The sequence below is a fragment of the Octodon degus genome, unplaced genomic scaffold, assembly GCF_000260255.1.
Source record: "Octodon degus isolate 3935 unplaced genomic scaffold, OctDeg1.0 scaffold00050, whole genome shotgun sequence".
In the NCBI taxonomy this organism is placed as follows: Eukaryota; Metazoa; Chordata; class Mammalia; order Rodentia; family Octodontidae; genus Octodon; species Octodon degus.
Window position 1 is genome coordinate 8,709,211 of NW_004524626.1, and position 10,778 is coordinate 8,719,988.

At 57.6% G+C, this 10,778-nt stretch overlaps 1 protein-coding gene across 3 annotated transcripts in view; it reads right to left on the reverse strand.

Moving 5' to 3' along the window:
• Positions 1–10,771, reverse strand: part of Sema6b (semaphorin 6B) — a 22,727-nt gene extending 11,956 nt beyond the window's left edge. The window contains exon 1 of one of the 3 annotated variants that reach the window (XM_023717105.1): positions 10,696–10,771. The gene's annotated coding sequence lies outside the window, so the exon portion shown is untranslated. Of the gene's footprint in view, positions 1–389; positions 770–10,695 lie in introns of those variants that run through there. The other 2 variants (XM_023717106.1, XM_004632757.2) reach the window with 2 other exon arrangements.
• Between the last annotated feature and the right edge of the window lie 7 nt (positions 10,772–10,778).

Consider the following 10,778-nt stretch of genomic DNA (forward strand, 5'->3'; position numbering starts at 1 on the left):
TTTTTTTTGGTTTATTTATTTATGTGCGTGCGTGTGTGTGTGTGTGTGTGGCCAGCTCAGCCCACCAGGGGGCAGGGCTGACTGGCATGTGGTGCTGGGGATTGAACCGCGGTCTGTGCTTTGCTTAGCTTAGCGTGTTCTAAGTAGGTGCTTTAGACCACTGAGCCATCTCACCAGCCCCCTCGTCTTTCTTTTTAAAAGATTGTTACTATCTGACAAGAGTATAAAATAGTAAAAATAAATAAATAAGAAAAAAGAAAAGAAATTAACAAGACAGAACTTCACCAAACAAATTTGTGTCCTATCTTTCTGTCCCAGCTTGAATACCTAGTGGCAGGCAGCTCACTACATCCCAGGGGTCCACCTCTTCCCCATCTTATTCCAGGTACCTTGGCAAAAACTTCCGGTGTGAATGGAATTTGCCCCGGAGCCCAGCCCTCCGGGCCTGAGGACCTCATTTCAGGGCCCCCCTACCAGGAAGGGCTGCGATGGGATCCTGGAAGCTCCTACTGAGAATCTCTGAGTGAAGTCCTGCGATCTCTCTGGCGGGCGGTGCCTTGGTCCCCCTTGTGAGCAGGGGTCACCTCCCTGCCCTGCGCTGCCCGGGGGCCTCCAGAATCCCGAGGCCCTTACAGGTGAGGGCGATTCGGGGACGTGGGCCCCTGCAGTGGCTGCCGCGGACCTTTCAAGGCCAAAAAACAGGAAGGCCTGGAGGGAACTGCGGCTGCCTCGGCTGACCCTGGGCTTCCAGGATTTGTGACTCAGCGGACACCCGGATCCCGCGTGCGCTCCCGGCCCTGTTTCCTTCTGTTTCTGGGCTCCGGGCCTTACGGGTTTCCTTCCTGCCCCCCCTCCAGGGGTCAACCTGGGCCTCTCCTGGAGACTGCCTGACCGCTGGCCGCTGACCATAGGGTGTGGGCCCTTTCCACTCTGCCTGGACACTTCCCAGGGCTGCCTACCCCCGCTGCCCCCTTTTTTTCTCCAGTACTGGGATGTAACTCAGGGCTTTTGGCACTAAGCGACACGTCCACCCCTTTTCCATACTGAGACAGGGTCACCCTAAGCCACATTTTCCAAGCTGGGCTTGAGCTTGCGATCTTCCTGCCTCAACCTCCCCGAGTGCTGGGATGTCAGATGGGGTGTCTGGCCAACTCAGGGGGCTGCTTCTGTCCCTTGTCTGCAGTGAGTCCTGCTGCTCTGACACAGAGCGAATATCTCTGCTCCACAGAGCCTGTGCGCCCCCATTATCACCCTCATCACCTTGTCTTAAATGTCTGTCTGCCCCCCAGGACTAGGATCCCCAAGGGGGCAGAGACGGCCACCATTGTGTCCCCAGGACCTCAGAGGGCCCAACACACAGTAGGTGCTCAATAAACAATTTTTAAAAAATAGAAAATCTGTAGAAAGCAGCTGCAGCTGAGCATAGTGGGGCACACTGATAATCCCAGCACTGGGAGGCTGAGGCAGGAGGATCACTGGGATTTCAAGGCCAGCCTGGGCTATGGTGCCAGACTCTGTCTCAAAAGAAGAAAATAGCAAAGAAGCCCTTGCTATGTGTGAGGCATGCTGTAGTATGTGGGTGCTATACACAAGTCCCTCATACAGACGGAGAAACTGAGGCACAGAGTAGCAATGATTCTTGGCCCACGTCATGGAGCGGCGGAGCTGAGGTCAGACTTGCGCCCTAAGATTTGCTCACTGTTGTATTTTGTTCTGGCATTTCGAGACAAGGTCTTGCTACATAGTCAGGCTAACCTCGAGTTCACTATGGAGTTCAGGTAGGCCTTGAACTCAGTGATCCTCTTGCCTCAGCCTCCCAAGCACTGCGATTACAGGCTTGTACCACCAGGCCCTGTGTCAACAGTACTTTTGCCCTACGTGACAATAATGCAGAACTGAGCCCCAAATATTTTGGGGGAGTCTGAGCCACTTTAGAGCTGACACAAGGTACCAGGCCTCAGTTTACCTACTGGCCTGGGTAACCAGAGGCCTCCACATCTCCCCCAACCCCAGGACCATCTGCTTCTCTCCATGAAACCTGAGGCCTGTCTGTCAGCAGCTGCCTGGCGCCGGAAACAGCCCTACCACCTGTCAGGCTGGGGTACCCCGCACCTGGCAACCAACTCAGCCCCCACCGGAGTCCAGCTGGGTGTCACGTGGCTGTCACGTGCACCTTATGGTATTCAGGATCCACAGGGTAGCTGGGTACCTGTACCTGTCGTAGGGAAACTTCTTCCCATAGCCCTGGGGACACGCATTTGTGTCTGTGGCGACACAAACAGGTGTCGCCCCAACTCTGCAAGGAATTCCACTGTACAGCTTGTGACCAAAATACATGGTGAAGCCAGGTGCGGTGGCACATGCCTGTCATCCAGTCCCTGGGAGGCTGAGGCAGGAAGATTGCCTTGAGTGGGAGCCCAGCTTGGGCTGCTTAGTGAATTCAAGGCCAACCGGAACTACATAGTGAGAGCATTTCTCCAAAAACAAAACAAAACAAAAGGCTGCTGTGGCCAAGCATCATCCAATGGAAGGGCGGCTCATAAAAAGCATGAGTGACCCCCTCCTTCTCATTCACCGGATATTGCTTTGCGCAACTTCCAGCTTTTGCCACAAGTCAAAATGACTAAGCGACCAGGAGCTGGGCGCGGTGGTGCTTCTGTAATCCCAGCACTCAGGAGGCTGAGGTAGGACAATCGCTGCAAATTCAAGGCCAGCCTCCCAGAGTGCTGGGCCGACAGCCATGCACCGCCAGGCTCGGAGTTTCTCTCATCGCCTCTTCTGCAGGCATGTCGTTTCTAGGTTCTTCTTAGCTCCCAGTAGTTCATCTTAGGGTCAGCTTGTAAACTCCCAACCAAAACACAAATAAGACAAAACCCCACCATTCCTCCATCCTACCCAGCTCAGGCCGCTCCAGAGAAGTGTCTTCCATTCTCCTCTCCTGCCCCTCTCCCCGCAGCTCTGGGCTGCGTGCTGCCCCAGGGTCTTGGCACAGCCATGCCCTCCACCTGGACTGCTCTTCTCAGATGCCAACTCTCTCGGGACTGTGCCGAAAGGGAAATGTTGCCTCTTCAGGGACCCCCACCTCCCAAGCCCCTGGACATGGGAAACCTCTGTCCTAGCTGACTCCAGCCCATATCCAATGCCCACAGCCCTTTGACTATTCTGACCCTTTGTTACACAGAGGGTAGCCAGGAGCAGGGCACTGCTGGCAACGCAAAACCCTGCCCACCCAGCCAAGCCGCGCTTCGCTTCTGTAAGATCTCATGAGATCCGGGTTCACACTGTCTGAAATGCTGGGACCCATGCGAGGGGCTCCCTGCGAAATAGTCCTGTGTGGCCCTGGCCAGAGTCCATCTGTGCCCCAACCACGAGCCTCTGGACGAGTCTTGGCCAAGCACATGTGCCCTGGGGCCAGATGATCCCTTGGGGCTCAATATTTGCTTGTTATCTGCTGTGTCCACCCTGGGAGCGGAAGCTGCTAGGCGGTGTCTGCAGTGTATGTGACCCTTGCAGCTGGACCCAGCATGAACACAGACCCCCGGAAGCCATCCCCAAACCCCTTGCTCACCATCAGACAGTTCTGAGAGGCCCCAGGTCACATGGGGGGCCCAGACTGGCCCACACTGGTCATCCGCCTCCATGCTCCACCCTGCTGACCCACTGGGGAAACTGAGGCTTAGAGAGCGGGAGGGACAGGCGATGCAATCAGATAAAAAGCCTGTATTTGCTAGGCTTGATGGTGGATGCCTGTCATTCCAGAACCTGGGAGGCTGAGGCAGGAGGATCACTGCGAGTTCAAGCCCAGCCTGGGTTACACAGGGGGACCTTGTCTGAAAAATCCAAAAAGAAAAAAAGCCCCAATTCAAACCCAGCTCTGCCCATGCCATGTGACCACGGGCAGCTCTTGGCCTCCGCCCACTCCCTGGCGAGACGCCACCAGCCTTGATGGCCACACGTGTCCCATCCATGCACAGAGCCTCCTGGGGCAGGATCGGCCTGGCTGGAGGGTGCTGCTCTGAGTCTTCTACGGCTCCCTAGTGCCCTTGAAATGAAGTCCAGTTCAGCTGCGGGCACGGGGACCAGGCCTTGATTTCCCGGGCTGCGAACCTCAGGTGATGCTAAGATCCCTCTTAAGCCTTACAAAGAGACCATGGAATGCAGAACCACGCTCCGCATAGAAACTGGTGCCACCAAGCAGCAGGCCTTGGTCACTTCCAACAGTGACCTCTGCTATTACTCTGGGTTTTTGTTGTTTGTTTGTTTGTTTGTTTGTTTGTTTTTTTAAATGGGGGTCTCACTATGTAGCCCAGGCTGGTTTTGAACTTGCACTGATCTTCCTGCCTTAGCTTGCCAAGTGCTGGAATGACAGGCACATGCCACCACATCCAACTATCTGTGTTTTTGTCCTTATGTTCTTCCTTGACAGAAATCACCTAAGACACCAGAATGGCCCAGTACACATGCATTTGCTTTATGTCAAATGACCTTGCTGTGTGACCTTACACCACCAATGTACCCTCTCTGGGCCTCTCGGTAAGGGATAAAGTGACGCTCATCAGGCTGGGAGCCTGCTTCCTGGGTGGATACAGCAGGACAGTGGTGCTCATCTCTGGTTCCATAGGAGAGCTCTGTCCCTGTTGCCTGTCCCTAAGGAGATCGGGTAACCCAGCCCAGCACCGGGCCCTGCGCTGTCCAGGTCTGGTTACCGGCTCTGCTTACAGCTGCCTCCTCCAGCTGCCTCCGCCCCATGAGGCCCAGCCAGTGCTGGCTGTCTAGGAACTCAGCCCAGGCCGTAGGGGCCCAGCAGAGCTGTCCTGAACTTTGTGAGTATTCAGTTTCTCCCTCAGTGACCCAAGTGTGACAACCATCCCCCTTGGGTCAGCAGGAAGGCGGGGCTGGTGCATAAGAGGTGCTTCATTAATTGCAAGGATCTCCTGGGGCACAGCCTCTCCCTCTTAGGGCTTTACTTGCTTCTTTGCAAAATCAGGCTGGGAATGCTAGATTCTGGAGACAGGACAGGGCCTGACAGTGGTCCCTGCTCTGTGCTCCATGCCTAGCTTGAGGCCAGCACACAGCAGGTACTCAGCAAACACCTGAGGAATGGACAGCCCAGGAAGAGCCCCTATTTACAAAATAGCAGCACATACCTGTGATCCCATCCCTTGGGAGGCTGAGGTAGGAGGATTGCTCGCTATGAGTTCTGAGTCAGCCTGGACTACACAGTGAGCCCATCTCAGAAAACCAAAAATAAGTAAATAAAAAAGAACGGTGAGACTATGTTCACTGCAGACTTCTGTGCCTACTATGTGCCAGTGCGGCGGACCTTCGCAGTGCAGGCCGCGCTCTACTAATGCTCAGCAGGGTTCGGCAGTACAAACTGATGCCTGTACCAGCCCTCAGATGCCAGCACCGTCCCCCTCACTGTGCAGATGGAAAAAGTGGATCTCAGAGAGGTCAGGCGGCTTGGCCATGGTCACACAGCACATTCTGGTGCAGCTGAAATCCAAGGGCCGACGCCGGCTCTTAGTGACATTTCCACTGCACACTCCCGACAAGCCATCTGTCCACAGCGGTAGTAACAGCCTAAGGGAACATTTCTCAGATAACCAAGCGGAGAGCCAGCGAGAATGTCCCTGTCCCCGGGCCACGGGAGCTGCTGTGGAGACCGGGCAGGACTGCAGTGGGGACGGCACAGGTCCCTGCGCTGCCAGGGGCGGGTTGGGGGGGCGCTCCGGGGTAATTAATTTTAATCACTGTTTGGAAACTGGGCCACCAGGAGACAAATCGGAAGCAGTAATTTGTAGTTAGGAAGGGGGTGGCCACGGAGAAGAAATTAAAGCATCATTTCTGCCCAGTGGGTGATTAGGCTGTAGGGGAGGCGGGGCCCTCCCCCCTGCAGTCGAGCCACCGCCCCACCCCCCGCAGAGGCCGGTTCCAGGACACACAGGGGCTCCAGTGGGAAGGCCTGGAGGGGGCGCCCTAAGACTGTCGAGCGCTGCGGGAAGGGGGCGAGTCGGGTCCCCAGGTCCCGGGAACACCCCGAGGGCCACAGCCCCAGTGAGGGGGGCTCAGCTGCGGAAGCTGAATCACAGCAGCGCGGATGGGGCGCCCACTGTACTCCCCACCCCGCGCTAACGCGGGGGGGGGCAGGGCGTGGTCCAGAGTCGGAAACACTGTGCCCAAGATGCGCAGCCCGGAAATGGTCCAGCTGGGATTTGAACCCAGGTCAAGTGGTCCAGAAATCGCCTTCGTGAGGCAGCAGGGCGCGCCCTCTGAATAAGAGGGGTCCAATCCCCTCCTCTCGTCGTTTCACGTGCACTCCCGGCTCGGACCCCAGATCTGACCCTACCTCCCCCTCTGCGGCTCGGTCACCTGGACCAACCCAGTCTCTCCAACCAGGTTCCCCGCCACCTGCCTTCCCCATAGCGGCCACCAGGGGGCGCCGCGAGCGCAGAGCCCGGTTCTCCCTCAGCCCTCCTGAGCTCCCACCTCCCTGGAGCCAAAGCCTGGGTCGTCCTGCGATCGTCCTGCAGCCCGCAGGGACCTACACGGCGGTCTGTCGCCTCCCGGTCTCCCTGCTCTTTCTGCCCTTCGCTCTTTGCTCCAGCTGCCTGGCCTCCTTGAAGCTTCTGTACCACGTGGGCTCTGTGCTGCCCCAGGACCTTTGCACACCTGGCTGTGCCCTCTCCCTGGAGTGCTCCTCAAGATATCTGTACGGGGGGCCCAGCCCTAGCTCAGTTCTTTAAGTGGCTGCTTCCACAATGCTGGCAGCCTCAGTTTGCTGTAGTTCGATCCCCACAAAACTCCAGCCATGCAAAAGTGCCCTGGAGGCATTCAAGGAGCAAAAAAAAAAAAAGATATCTGTACGACCTGTTTTATGTCATCTTTCAGATCTCAAGTCACATGTCACCTCCTCAGAGGCACCACCTCTAACACCGTTTGTTAGCAACTGGCGTCTCTCGGCAGCACCTTTGGTATTACTGTCTCCATTAGGCTTGCATGCTTAGTTGTTTCTTGAGATGGTCTTGTCCAGAAAGATAACTCAGCAAGCCCAGGGTTCCAAGTTCAATCCCCAGTACCAAAAAAAAAAAAAAGAAAAAAAAAAAGAAAATTTCCAGAGATGGTCTTGCTATGTCACCCAGGCTGGGCTCAGGATAATCCTCCTGCCTCAGCCTCCTGGATGCTGTACTGACAGCTGTGTGCCACCACACCCAGTAACCCCACCTGATCTACCTCATATATGTCTCTGGCTTCTCTGGCTAGTGTCCATGTCCCCACTTGGCTTTGAATTCAGGAGGGTCAGGCTTTATCTACTCTGGTCATCTGTTCTACATGTGGGGAAACTGAGGTCAGAGAAGCTATGTGAGAGAGTGAAGACATAAATTCAAACTCAGGGGACTCAGATCCAAATACCAGGGCTGCTACTCTAAGGACCCTCAGCCCAGGGGCCTTCTGCTGCCCCAGGGCTTTGTCTCCTAGTGCACAGCGAAGCAACTTCTGCAATACCAGAAAACACATGGTTCCCTTCTGGTCAACTCCTACATATCCATCATGATCCTAGCTGCAGTGCTCCTCGGATCCATGTGACTGAGTCTAACTCCCCAATCCCCAGTTGCTCCCAAGCCTTGACCTACGTGTGGCGTGAGCTAGAATCGGCCTCTACTTTCTCTCATCTCATCTAGAGGCCCCTTAAGGGCCAACTAGATATTATAGTTACAACTGTCTCTGGGATCCCAGCATCACCTAGCACTGGTCACAGCCCATAGGAGTGGTGGGGGGCATTTGTTGGCTGATGGATCTCCCTGACTGCCCTGAACCCAGGCCTGGGTAAGAACCAATAATCCTCTTCTGGGTTCCAGCACTCAGACAGTTCCCTCCAGGTCAGCCCTTGCACAGCTGGCTAAGCTGGGCCAAGGTGCATCCTGGGAGACGTAGTTCTGAGTGACCGGTGCCTAACTCCTACAGGCCCTGAGGCGGCCCCTTTGGGCCCTGGGCCAGATGGTGGAGGGACACTGAGGGTGGCTCATGGGGGGGGGGAGGCGATGTCTCCTTAGAGGGCTCAAGAGTCCCCAGCCTGCGTTTGTGTTCTAACATCTGCCACTTGAGCAGGATACCCTGGATCAGAGGTGACAACCTGCTATGAAAATAAAGGGGAACTGACTGGGCATCCGAGGAGCCAGTGCCAGGGAGAACTTCTAAGTCACCTGTCTTAAACATCATCCACATCCACCCTCACTTACCTGCCTCCGGGCAGCTTACTCCCTTTCTAGCTAGTCTCCCGGTAGCTACACTTCCTCCTAGCAACTCAGGGTCCAGAGGTTGCCCATGTCCCTTCCCTGCTTCTAAAACCTTCTATGACTCCCTAGTACCCTAGGGACAAAGCTCATCACTTAGCATGGGACTCAAGGCTGCCCCTGCCCAGGTTGCCTACCCTGTCCCACAGTGTGGCTATGCAGGGCTCCCTGGTCATGTCTGTCTCTCTCTCCTCCTTCATCCCCAGTCCTGGCAACGATCCTAGCTCCTAAGCACAGGCCTGGGTGTCCCCCCCCCACCTCTAGCCCCAGTGTCCCAGGATAGGGCCACACCCAGGTCAGATGGGGACAGCTGCCCTCCCTGGAGATGGCAGTGGCCAGCACCTCCTCTGGCCCCTGGGGACTGACCTCACCTGTCCAGCTGGCTGACGTCAGGGTCACCTTTCCAAGGGCACTTTGATTCGGATCGTCTGGGCCCAGTCCCAGGGAACCCCAGGAGGCCAGGCCTTGCGCCCTGGACAGCCACTGCTGCTGGCAAAGCTCCCCGGCACCGATCCTAAGCACCACCTTTGCCCTTTGGGCCCAGAGGTGGGGACACTTTGCCACTTCAAACCTGAGCAGGTGACAGGGGTCTTAAGGACCTGTGGAAGCTCAGTCCGGACAGAGTATGGGGGTGGAATTCTGGAGTCAACAACTCCTAAAACTAAACAGCGTCTTCAGGGGAGACCACAGAGACCGAGAGTGATCTGCCTGCAACCACACAGGTCCGCAGCATCCAGTTCTGGCTCCTACCAGAGCCAAGGGGAGGGGGCCCGGGGGCTCAGGGAGAGATTCGGGAGGGGGCTCTTGGCTTACAGTTCATGGCAGTGTGTGTGTGTGTGTCCTTCCTCTCGTGACACTGTCTCACAGAGAGGCCTGGTTCCTTCCCATTCATTCCGTGGGATTCCTGGGCCTCAGTTTCCCTATCTGTACTTGGGAATGGTTCAGGGTGGATGTGCTGCAGTCTAAAGAGGTTGTTTGGGGTAGACACCCCCTAGTCTGCCAGTGACCACCTCTGCCACCTTCTGGTGGGCTTAGGACCAGCAGTGTAAGTGGGACCAGCCACCAACGGGCCCCCAAGCTCTCCCTACAGAAATTTAAAAGCAATTAACCAGTTTCTGCTAGGTCCCAATAATGAGGATGCGGGGAAGGCGTTTGGGGTGGGGTCTGTTCCGTAGGGATGCTCCAGGCACACTGGGCTTTTACTTTGGTGAGGGGATTTGGACTCCTGAAGCAACCTAGGGAACCGAGGGAATTAGAGAGACAAGTTTGCAGATGGGCTTGGGTCCTGTTCACTTGCTCTCCCAATAGCCAGCCAGTGACCCCACTTCCTTCTTAAAATCATCCAGACGCCCTCACAGCTTAAGAGAGCCTCCCATCACCCCAACCTACAGCTCCTCTCTAGTTTGGGGGATCAGCAACGACCAGTCCGGGCTGAGGTTCTGGGATCTGTCCTCCAACCCCAGGACTCTTGCAAACACTCCTAGCCTTAGTATTTGCCCTTCTGGGAGCCCGGGTGGGGGTTCAACACAGCAGCGCCCCCTCCGGGAGGCGGAGAGCAGGATGGGGGCACGTGACCCCCGCTCCAGGGACCAATCAGCAGCCGAGGCTGGGGGGGCCACAGCCGGCGCCCCCTACCCAGCCCAGCGCGCTTGGAGAGACATTTTCTTTGTCCCTTTGTCAGCTCTGGGGGGGCCGAACCCCCAACCCCCCAAAGCAGCGGGGTATCGCACTGGGGGGCGCTGTCACCCTCCACCTCCATCGCGGGCCCCTCCCAACCGCCTGGGCCCGGGCTCGCAGGCGTCCGGGCCGCGCAGGAGGTTGGAGAGGACCCAGGCGCCCAGGTCCCGCGGCACAGCGCGGAGAGGCCTCGCGTGGGGGACCACGGTGCCAGCCCGGGAGGGGGGTGCTAGACCCGCTCTGCGCCCCGCCCCCACCCTCCCCCACCTCCCCACCCCTCCTTGCTGCTGCCCTGAACCCCCACCTGGGCCCTGATCCAGTCGCGCGCCCCCAAGATTGCGCCTCCTACGGCCACCACCCCTGAACACGCGCGCCGGGACCGGGTCCCCACCCGCTGCGGCGCCTACAGATCCCACGATCGCGCCCCATCTAGGCCCCCCGGTCCACATCCAGCCCCCCCCACCAGCCGCGGTGCCATTGCACACCCCGCCGTGGAGCCTCATCCAGTGCTCCAGGGCCCAATCCGGTCCCTTCTTCCCAAGGATGCACCAAGTCTCCCATTGTGCAGCACCCCCAAAATCCGGGCCCTCCCCAGCTGCGTCGCCGAGAGATCCTCCTGCTCCGGCCCACCCCAGACCTCCTCCCGGCCCGATGCATCTCCGGTCCGCGGCCATCCCCCACCCCCGTCGCCGTCACAGCCTGACCGGGACCCCGCGCCCCTCACCTCGAGAGCAGCACGGGGCCGCGCACCTGTCCCGCGCTCCGCCGCGCACCCCGGGCCTCGGCGCTGGCCGGCGGGGGCTCAGC